This window comes from Chrysemys picta, chromosome 1, assembly GCF_011386835.1.
Source record: "Chrysemys picta bellii isolate R12L10 chromosome 1, ASM1138683v2, whole genome shotgun sequence".
Lineage (NCBI taxonomy): Eukaryota > Metazoa > Chordata > Testudines > Emydidae > Chrysemys > Chrysemys picta.
In genome coordinates, this window is record NC_088791.1 from 89914183 (window position 1) to 89925541 (window position 11359).

At 37.3% G+C, this 11359-nt stretch overlaps 1 protein-coding gene across 21 annotated transcripts in view; it reads left to right on the top strand.

Annotated features, from left to right (window-relative positions):
* Positions 1 to 11359, top strand: part of ATF7IP (activating transcription factor 7 interacting protein) — a 166436-nt gene that overhangs the window by 40023 nt on the left and 115054 nt on the right. For 6 of the 21 annotated variants that reach the window (XM_065562271.1, XM_008174177.4, XM_042859723.2 and 3 more), the window contains one exon: positions 11246 to 11359. The exons of 12 other annotated variants lie outside the window; for them this stretch is intronic. The gene's annotated coding sequence lies outside the window, so the exon portion shown is untranslated. Of the gene's footprint in view, positions 1 to 3298; positions 10667 to 11245 lie in introns of those variants that run through there. 3 more of the 21 variants (XM_042859721.2, XM_065562372.1, XM_042859726.2) reach the window with 3 other exon arrangements.

Here is an 11359-nt window from a genome sequence, read left to right on the forward strand (position 1 = left end):
ATCCATGTGTACAACACCTCTCAAAGAACCACAGTTACTGTAAAGTAACTGTTCTTTGTATAGTGCTGTTTCTTCCTACCACACTAATGTCACCACAACCCATGCAGATTAGGGTTCTTGTTATGCGGAAAAATCATGTACAGGTAAATATCTAGAAAAATTTAGGAGTGGATGGGACATTACATGCAGGGTACTATCTGGACCAATGAACAGCTGTTTCTCCTCAGTTTTCCACGTTGGGGTGCCTTTTGCACTGCTTCTCTGTAAGAGCTACCACTCTTGGTCTGCTCACACATAGCATCAAGCATAGAAGTTACTCCCAGTTATATTGTATTAGTGCTATGGCCAGCCACTCATGAATTACATTGCAGAGCAACACCAGCAAATTCCCAGTTCCAGACTTTCCCCAGAAATGTATGTCTCGTGCTGCCAGCTCTCTGTTGAACAAGACAAGCTCATATAAAGTCCATCATTTTATTAATAGAAAATGATATGCACAAATCCTGTTATCCCAAATGGAGTTTCCCAAACACCTCAATCCAAACACACTGGTTTAGCTAACAGTAAAACAAATTTATTAACTACAAAAAGATAGATTTTAAGTGACTACAAGTATTGAGGCATAAAAGCCAGAATTGGTTACAAGAAAATAAAACACAACTAATGCCTAACTTAGATTATTAAATGAATTCAAAGCAAAGATTTCTCTGACCACATTTCAGCAGCCTTATTGGATGAATCTCTTTCAATCAGGATCCTTCCCCCCAGTCCAATGCAGCTTCCTTTGTTGTTCAGGTATTGTGGATGCTGGGGGCAGAGAGAAAGGGGAGAGATAATTTGGGATGTCTGCTCTCCCTTGTTCTTTTTCTTCGTTGAGAATCATCCCCTGTTGAGGTTCAGGAAACAGTCTGTGTGATGGGAATCCCAAACTATTTCTTTGTCAAGATGTAGGTTTTTTTTGCGCCCCCCCCCCTCTTTTCTGCCAAAGAACGGCCACTTAACCAGGTGATGGTCCATTTGATTTTGTTGACACCTGGCTGAGGTGTCGGCTAGCCTTTTGTCTCTGGGAAACTGGTTTGTGACTGCTCCCCAGACTTGGAACATGTCTTAGTAATATCATATATTAGAACCATGTAACTTGACATACAATGTTGCCGGCCATGCATATTTTACCAGGACAGTAATGGATAGCAAATTGAGTTTTCAAATCATACCTCACAAGACGTATTTTGTTCAAAAATTATCGTAGTCCTGTAAAAAGGGGTGAACATAGGGGGACAGACTGTCACAGTGGAAAAGTAAATACTCCCTGCATTTTTTTTAATTCTTGCATTTTTCCTTGCAACCTTTTGCTTGCCCTCCACATGAGGTCTTAATGTGCTTTACAAAAATGACAACAAAACAAACCTTCATGGCTTAAATTTAGTAGTGATCAAAATAGAAGGAGGAATTTGATTTTGAAATGAATGGTATAAGCTGATTGCTTGTTTATTTAAAAAAAAATTCTCTTGAAGGGTCTGTGGCTTGCTTGATCAGACTTTGTGAAACAGTTGTGAAGAGTTTGTTTGCAGTTGGTATTGCATTTAGTAATGCATTGCCTCTGGGATTTTTTTATGTGCAAGTGCTAGGTTCATTTAAGTATTCCCAAGTGGCAGAAAGCTGGTATTGAGATGGCCCAAGAAGAGTTGCTTAGCAACTCTGTGTGCTGTCTCTTGGCCACAGATGATTATAGCTAGTGTTAATGCAGCTAACAGGGAAAGATTGCTCTCTCTCTCTGCCTTCTCTCCCCCCTCCCTCCAACCAAATTTGAATAAGACTCAATTCAGGCAGAGTTGAGTCTTCAAAATACCTGTCTGATGAGGATACCTGACTGAAGATAGATAGGGGTGTAATAATCAAGAGTTGTTTTTGTTTTTTTTAGGTTGTTTAAAACGGTCTAATTTAAATTTGTGCCATATTTCAGAAAGGACTACTTAAGGTCTAATTGTCATATCCTTCTCCCCCAGGTTTCTTTCTTCTGCATTCACCCAACTTGATTATCCCCAATTTAAAAAATACACATTACATGTTTTGATAGTTTAAATATCTAGCAGGCTGCTCAAGCTTTTTTTATGAGACTCGTGAAAGCCAAATACCCAATGGTGGAAGGAACATATTAAGCCTACAAGCATAACATCAGAGGAAACTAATAATGAAAACTGATTTATTTAAAATCAGTATTGTCTAATCTATTCATTATGGAAATGTAATTCTGAGGAAAAAAGTATTTGGATGCCAAAATATGCTTTTGTTTTTCATTACTACCAGTCTGTCCTTGACACATAAAACACGATCTATTGTGCATGTAAAATCTGCAGTTTATAACATAGGCTTTCAAAATGTCTTTAATTTGTTGGAGAAAGTGACTTAATAGCTTCACAAACTAAATTAGAGTAGCATAGGTGCCTCTCTTTTGTTAAATACTATATCTATACATATGGTACATTTCAACTTGCCATTGTCCAAATATGAGACATTAACACAAAAGGAAAGGTATGATTTCTTGGTTTGAACAGAGGACTGGGAGTTAAATGCTTGAATTCTAATCCTTGCTCTGACATAGTCCCCCTTTGGCTTTGGCCAAGTAATTTACAGGTTAACTTTCAAAGCAATCTCTCATTTTGGATGCTTTAGTTATTGGTCACCTAATTTGAGGTATCTAAGGACCTGATTTTTCAGAAGTGAGGCACACCTAGGGCTCCGGTTGAAGCTTAGTACTTCTGAAAATCTGGCCCTATAGGCTTCTTATTGAACCGCCAAAGAGACTACATTTGAATGTGTGGACCTTAACTCTGTGCATGCATGCATGCACCCCATCTCTAAAATGTTATAATTCACTTTAAAAGAGTTTTGAGGATCAATTTGCTAATGATTGTGGATTGCTTTGGAGATGAAAGGTGCTGTAAAGCTTCGTTAGATCAGTTTACTTTAAATGATGTGGTATCATTGACGTCATATTGTCTGTAGCCTAACTTTATGAATTTGCATTTCATGTGTATAATTTAAAATAAAATATTGAAACTTCGGGTTTGTATGGGAGAGGCAAATTTGGATCTAAAATCCTCATGGAAGACCGCATTATTATGGCTCTCATGTGTTGACCCAGCTTTTGGAACTGCAAATTTGCTTACTGTGTGTGTGTGTGTGTGTGTGTGTGTGTGTGTGTGTGTGTGTGTGTGTGTGTGTGTGTGTGTGTGTGTGTGTGTGTGTGTGTGTGTGTGTGTGTGTGTGTGTGTGTGTGTGTGTTCATTGAGCAGCTTTTTTTTTCCACTCTGCTCCCCTCCTGCAAACAGATGTCTTATCCAGACTTCATAGAGGAGAATCTTCTTGTTCACAACCACTTAGAAATGCAGCTAATTAAAGCTAGTTTGAAGTCCAACTATAGCCATTTTTGAGTCTAAAAGATGGGAAACGAGCTCATCTTTAGAGAGAAAAATGTCCTCAGTTTTCTTTTGCCATTTCAAACATACATATTTCCTCTGTTTCTTTATAAAGTTCTTTTCATGTGGTATGGCCAGCCCAAACCTTTGAAAATCATGAGATGTTAAATAGATAATTTTGAGGGGAGCGGGGTGTCTTTTTATATGTATAATGGGCAACACTGTGAGAACCATTGGGCATTGTGAGGCTAACACATATTTGTGCCTTACAACTTCGGGTGGACAGGGAGAAAGTATCTGGTCACCAAGCTGTTTTTGTAAAACTAGAACAAAACCTTGGTTTCTTTAAAACATGAAGGGATCTTAGTACTGTCTTCCAAAATCAAGATAATTCTGGTAGACTTAGTATTTGTCTTAACTCACAGAAATGGTGTCCAGAGTATGTAAAAGATCGTCCTAATTTTCCAAGATCAAGCACTCTGGGCAGCCTTTTTTTCCCTTCTTTTTTTCTGCTAACCCTTTGCTTATATCATATGCAACTGTGACCTTGCAAGTGTGAACAAATCCAAAAACTTCATGTGATGACGGTTGAAAAAGGCAAGTCTTCAAATTAACTATACTTTCTGTGTATTTTTAAGTAACTGTATGAAATGCTTTTGTTTTGTTTCATTATAATTTGAAAAATGAACCAAAATAGTTGGCAATTGACAGGCTCTTACCTTTAATTATAGGCAGTAGCAAATAGACATGCATTTCATTCTTTAATTTGTTTCTTGCTGTAGATTATGGCTAGTTTCCTTTATTTGAAAGTCATCTAATGTAATACAGATTAATTATACAGGGTGTCCCGGTATACGTCCTTCCTGCCCCCCACCCCCAAACCATGAATCTTTTTAATCTTCCAGACTTAACTTCTGGACACTTTTACTCTTTACACTCAAAGAAAGCTGTCTCTTGAGATACATATGATCAGAAAAAAAGATTTGAATCTAAGATTGACCTGGGTAGAAAAATTTCACTGGCATTTTGTATAAACCAGAATGTTTCTTTGCCTTCACAGCTCCCATCAGTGCCACCTTCTAATTTCCTGTGGGAATGCCTAGTTATATCTGACATAGAATTTGGTGCCCTGTGTACCAGGTTCTGTGTCTCAGTGATATCAAAGAGCAGATGCAATTGGTGAGATCAAAAGGGATGATGCTGAGACTTTGGTCTTCACGTGATTTAATTTAAAGAAACCTGGCAAAATTTTAGTAGAGCTGTTCAGAGTCTGTATAATTTATTGCTTTATGGCTAAAGTTGTGGCTCTGGTCACCAGGAAAAAGTGAAGGTAATCTAATTTATGCTACTACAGTAATGCAGAGGTTTGGAATACTGCACCCAAAGGAACTTTGACCTCCCGTCTTGCTGTTGGAGAGAGATGTCCCCAGTGTGATCAAATGTGAAATTAGTCACTAGTTTTTGTAGGGCATTTTTTCTTTTTTTTCCAGGAAATTTGTGTTTATATGGTCGTTATTGCCATGTCTTTTTAGTGGACTTCAGGCAGGGTTATTCTGGCCTCCTCCATATGCCAGGCTTGAATTTGGTTCTTCATTATCACCTAAGTTTTCACATCTTGGGGCTTTAGCTCATATACTACACTTATTTTCAGAAGTAGATTTAATTTCTGAATCAAGGAATTAAATGTTGACATGGTATATAGGAATTTTTTAGCATGGACATATATCTTAGATGTGCAAATAAATAAAGACAGCAAATTATTGCTCCATGACTGCATTTAACCCTGTCAAATGGGCCAGAGTTGAAGGGAAATGCTGAGCTCTTGAGCAGTGGCTCTCAAACTTTTTTACTGGTGACCCCTTTCACATAGCAAGTCTCTGAGTGTAAACACCCCCTCCCTTATAAATTAAAAACACTTTTTTATATATTTAACACCATTATAAATGCTGGAGGCAAAGGGGGTTTGGGGTGGAGGTTGACAATTCGTGACCCCTCCCATGTAATAACCTTGTGACCCCATTAGGGGTCCCGACCCCCAGTTTGAGAACTCCTGCTCTTGAGTATATACCATACTAGCTATTTGTTTTTTTGCAACCCAATTCCTTTTTTGCTAATACACATGTGGTTTCTTTCATTTAATTATAACTGCTTCTCTTGTTTCTTCTCAGGACAGAACAGGGTCAATAAAATCATCTGTTTATGTAGCAATAAGAATTGAAAAAACAGTTTTTAAAATATACTGTAGTTGTAAGCTTGTATTAAAGTTGTAAAGGTGTTTTGAGTTTCTAGACAGTACAACTCCTAAAGGGGTTACTACATACTGTTAGTCCTCATTATGACTGACTATATTTGATCAAGAGCAAACAGACATGTGAATTCTGAGAATCATGTCTGTGCAAGACTTAATTAGCCCTAGGCTAAGGTATTTCAAGCTTTAATAGCTATGTTCTCTTAGGATACTCTGGCAAACTAGACATTGATTTTTTTCAGCAGTCTCTGCCCTTTTCATTGATTCAATACTGATTTTCTGTGATGGATATTTTGACAGAAACTCCATGTTTTGTTTGGGGTAGTTGGATGTCAGGTGGAACCATCCAGCACAGCTATGGGCTACAGTAAATCATTCTTCTCCCGCAACACTTTTCCTTGTGTATTTAAAATAGAACTCAAACTGGTTTTATTATTAGCAGTCCAGATAAATATTGAGAATCTTATTTCAGAAAGAAAGGTTATAGTGTTTGAATTAAAATTAGGATGTCTCTGGCTTTGAGTGGGAGAGTTTGTGGGTGTTATGGAATAAAAACTTAACCCCCAATTTAAATGAGCTAATTTTAATTAAAACACAAATATATTTGCATTAATTTAAATACATTAATTTTAATAAATGTGTATCCATATAAACCATCAAAAAACCTTCCTCCTTTATAGACGATAAAAATGTAGGTGCAGCATTGCAGGAATCATTCACTAAGATCTTTCTAAAAGGGAAGGTGGTATAAATTAACTATTTACCTTTTGTGGTAGTAAATACCTAATTTTAATAGGAATCAGTAATTTTAAGTGTGAGTAACATATGCAACTATGTGAATTTGAACAAAAAGATACAACAAAAAATCCTCATTTCCTTTGTAAGTTGATTCCTTGGGCAGCATTTACCTGTCTACCCCCCTGCCCTGTCGTGTGAAAGTATTGTCCATATTGCGCTCTTCCACCTGCCGCTGAAGAATCTGATTGATATAGTCCACAGTCAAAATCAGGCTACTAAATTTGATAATCAGCGATCTACTTCTTTACAGCAGCTCCTCTCAGTGCTTTCAAGCAACAGGAACTATGTTACCATTTCACAGTTGGAACCAGCACTGTTCTGTGCAGTTCTTCTCTTCTAATGTTTGATGAATGAGATGTTTTTGAGTTTTTAAGAGTTTCCAGTTGAAGAGATCAAATATGCCTCTGCCTTGTTTTTATGTGAGCCTGTTGGCCTCCAGAAAGCTTCATCTGTTCATTCAGATGGATTTGTGTAGATCACATGTGGCACCTACACCATAATTCTGCTCATGGAGGTCCCCACATCCATTACAGTGGGTCTTCAGCTTACTCATGGCTCTGGAGGCAGATCTCAGATCTCTCAGTCACTGACAGGTGAGGAGAAACCACTGACCCTGTAGACTTTGATAGTACCTATTTTTTCAAGTTTTTCCTGCTGTGATGTCAAATATTTATTTTAAATGAATAAAAATCATAATTTAAATTGTCCAGAAAATGCAGAAATTTAAGTATTGGATGTCATGTGGGGCTTATCCATATTACTAGTAGTCATTTCATTGCATGAAAAATGTAAACAATAGGAAAATGCTTGATATTTGATTTCATATGTGGATAACTGTCAAATTAAAACCAGTTTTCTTGTGGACAAGACAGGATACTGCTCTTCAATGAGAGCTGCTTCCTTGCAGCATTTCAGCTGTCAACCCCATGAAGTTTTGACAGTAGGGTTGTTCAAAGAAAGGCCACTGTTTTCTTTATAATGGGGTGGTTGTAATTTTGTCATTCTCGTATTCAAAAACTGAATAATTATTGTGACTAAACTTTTAAAAAAGGAAAAAAATCTTCATGTACAAATAACAAGCATGGAAGTTTTCTACTCAGAACTGAAAGCCTCCTGAAAGTGTTTGCTCAATGCACAGCAGCGGTCAAAAAAGCAAACAAAACATTAGCATTTATAAAAATGGGCTAAAAATATTTGTACGCCATGGATTCTGCTGGGAACCTCAAGCTTGGCTTTCCCTTGCTGAGGGCCGTATGGTCTGCGGACTACTTGAGCTTGGCAGCACCCTGGTGGGGATGAGTGGCAGATGCTTTGCTGGGCTCTACCAGGCTTCTTTGGGTTGACTCCTCCTTGGTTTGGAGGAGTGGGGGATTGGTGGTAGTCTCCCAAAACCACTCATTTAAGGTGCCAAAAAGAACTATCACAGTGGATTATATAAATCTTCATATGTTCCTCTCTCCTTTCTTTCATACTCTGGCAAGCAATGAAATTAGTAACAATGAAGTATTATCATTGGTCATTTTTAGTTTGCACCCATAGAAATAGACAAGGCAGGTTACACCTCTTAGTTATTGTTTCAGGTTTGCAATTGTAGGCATGTCACTGGATCAGTTACAGTTGGTTTGAAGGGATCTTGGTAACCTATGAACTAAAGACTTTTTTTTTTAAAATGAAAGGTTAGAGAACAAGAAGACAGCATAAAAGATGCTGGTACACAGTACTGCCATGTACTAGCTCAATCTGAACCCTGTTTTTGATCTCAAGGAAACATTCTGGCAAAGGGGAGTTGCCAGAGCACAGCGGGGTGTAGAGAGCACTATGTTGTCAAAACCCGCAGAAAGCTGGTTAAGTTTACAGCTCCTTTTCATTGCCGAAGCAACATAAAAGAGCCATATTTTTTGGTGTGATGTATTTACGCACTTCCTGTTTCCCATTGTGAGCTCCTCCTCAGTCAGCCTGAGTAATGATTCATTTGTTAAGCCTTGACAGTCTTTTTACTGGTTGTGACTGTAGAATTTGCTTTGTGGCAGAATTAGGCTGAAGAAGTGGCTGGGCTATAACTGGTTATGTTAGAAGTTGAGACATATTGAAATGCAGTTTGGAAATACTCTTTGAAAAATATCTTGAATCTTTGAGTGCATAGTTTTACATTTTTTAGGTGAGTTGAATGACAGATATTTTCCTGGCAGCAAAGATAAGATAAAATAACAACTGGCTGACTATTGACCTGAGAGAATTTAATCTATCATACGTTACTAGTTCAAACATACTAGTTACTATGCTCGAGATTGTTGATTTTGTACTGTCATCGACGTTTATTAGAAAGTGATTTTTCAGCATTATAGAAACACGCAGTATCTGTCATTAGCCACGGCCATTGTTCATACTAATAAATTGAAGACCTTGCATTGAAAGTATTTCTCTTATCCTTTGCCATCAGTAATAAAAAGAAAACAACATTAGTTAGTTATACCTTTCAAGCTCTCCTGATAGCAGTTGATATTTACTGAAAATATTTAGTCTGTAAATATTAGTCAAACAGCTGTTTTATGGGTAAAGGACCACACCAACCAATAAAAATAACAAAATAATTGAGTACAATTTTTCAATAGAAAGTGGCCTAGTAAATTTTTATGACTTTAGATATAGTTGATAAAACTACTACTTATAGAAACCTGTTTCATGGCAAAGTGCCACTTCTTCCTTCCAACATTTATTCTTTAAAAGTTTCCTAATGTGCACGTTTCTTTTGTCTTCCTTTTTGGTTGACTTGAATACTTCATTTATGTCGTGTATTCATGATTCTGCTCTGTTGAAGGATCCCAAACTATTAACTGTTCTGTCTGTGTTCTACATGCTAGCAGCCATCTCTGGTTACAAAAAATAAAATAAATTAAATAAAATAAAAATCCTAATTTAATTTGTACAACCTAGAGGACAATGTTTGTGGGAGTGTGCGCATGTGTATGTACATATGTGCAATAATTTGGCAGTGAAGTCGGTGAAAATTGGACTACTGAAGTTGATTATCTCGGGGGATGACGGGAGGTCTCCGGTAAACTATTGTGGATACTGATCTTTGCCCTACTTAGGGTAATTTCAGAAATATATTTGCGAAAACTTAAAAAATTGCTGTATGCTTACTCCCCACCCCATGCTGGATTCTGTTTTATTACCAAGAGACTTTGTGTGTAAATGGAAGCTTTCTTCTTTATGTTCAAGCTGCTCACCATGCTAAATTCCTTATGAGAAGAGTCCTGTAGTCTGGAATTCTGCTATTGCTCCTCAGTGTGTATCATTGCAGACTAGTGGTCTCCTCAGCAGAAAGATAATTTACAAGTCAGGAATAAAATCTCGGTTTCAGGGATGCCACAGTCCAATATGAATGATGGTCACAATCACTTCCATTCGAGTGGATAGTATTGTCAAATGTTTGGTTGTAACATCACCAAATTAAACTGGCAGAGATAACAGGTCTAACACAACAGTTTCTGTTCACACCCATTTGCATGATCACACCCGTTAATAATGGGAAATAATGAGAGAGGAGGTATAAAAATGTATATGAGATTATAACTGTATAAAAATGCCACTAATTTTGTTTGTTTGCTTGAGTGTAATAGGGATTCTTTAATAAAATGCTTAATGAAAATGACTAGCCTAGCTTGGCTTTTTAAAACTAATTTTTCCTTTCATAAAAAAGCACAAATGTTAGAAAAATGTATTATACAATATTTAACACCTTTGCCTTCAGTGCAATATTTGAATACTGTGTGACCCTTCCATTTCTTGCATTTGCAGAGAAGTTGCTTATCTGTCTCTGCTACATAGCTATACAGTTTCAGGTGTAAAAATTTTTTTGGAAGGACATACATATTGTACATACATATATGTATAATTTTGCAAATTGAGGCATCATGGGTTGGCTTGTAGTCGTCTCCCATTTTCACACCCATTCGAGGTCTCAGCCCAGTGTACTGATTCTATTTTCAGCTTGTTGCCAGGCAGATTTTTGTATTCCTCCTTCTGGTTGCTCAGCCTCCAGCTACTGATAGGTGTATGCAAACTAATCTTCAGCAGCCAACCAGAGGGGCTATGCAAATCTCCGCTTAGTCCTGTGACATCAGACTAGTCAAGTATAGTTTCTGTTGCTGGGAGAGCTGATAAGGTGGCAACATGGCTGCAGGGGGCTCTCTTTTGGGTATGTTTTTTACATTACAAAATATTTTTATCATTATTTAATGTAAAAGTAAACAAATGGATTCCCCGCTCCCAGAAAAAAAAAGGGGGGGGGAAAGAAAAAAAGAAAGGTAATCAGTATTCTAACCAAGTTTTAATTACAGGAAATAAAACATCAACAAGCTTTGAAGGAACAAGAAGTCTTGCCTCCTTGAATTAGATTTGAAGGATTTGGTGTTTTTAGTAGTGACCTATATCTGTGGTAGTGCATAGGTGACTGGATGTAGTAAGCAAGCAAATAAACAAAACAGCCCCCAACAGGTGTACATCATCTCTCTGCGGAAAGCAAATCTTCCCTAGAGAAAAACAAACCTAGTATATTAAGAGCATGTTAAAGTTCACATTTTTGAGAAATTGAACAAAAGCTCTTTTAGGTAGATTTTCAAATAGCCATTTTTGGTTACCAAAAGAAAGGAGTTAAAAATATTACTGTTTGTATGACACATAGTAAGTTTAACACAATTTCTTAATGCTACTCCTGCTTATTTTACATTTTTTTGCCATTTTCTCTTCACTTTCTTCTTTCATTATGTCTGACAAGTGACCTCAGAGGGCTGCTGTTAATGACATCAGATTCTTCTGAGATGAGCTGTCTGATGCCACAGTTGCAAAGGCTAAGAGGCCAGAATTGCATCACTGCAGTTAGATGCACATA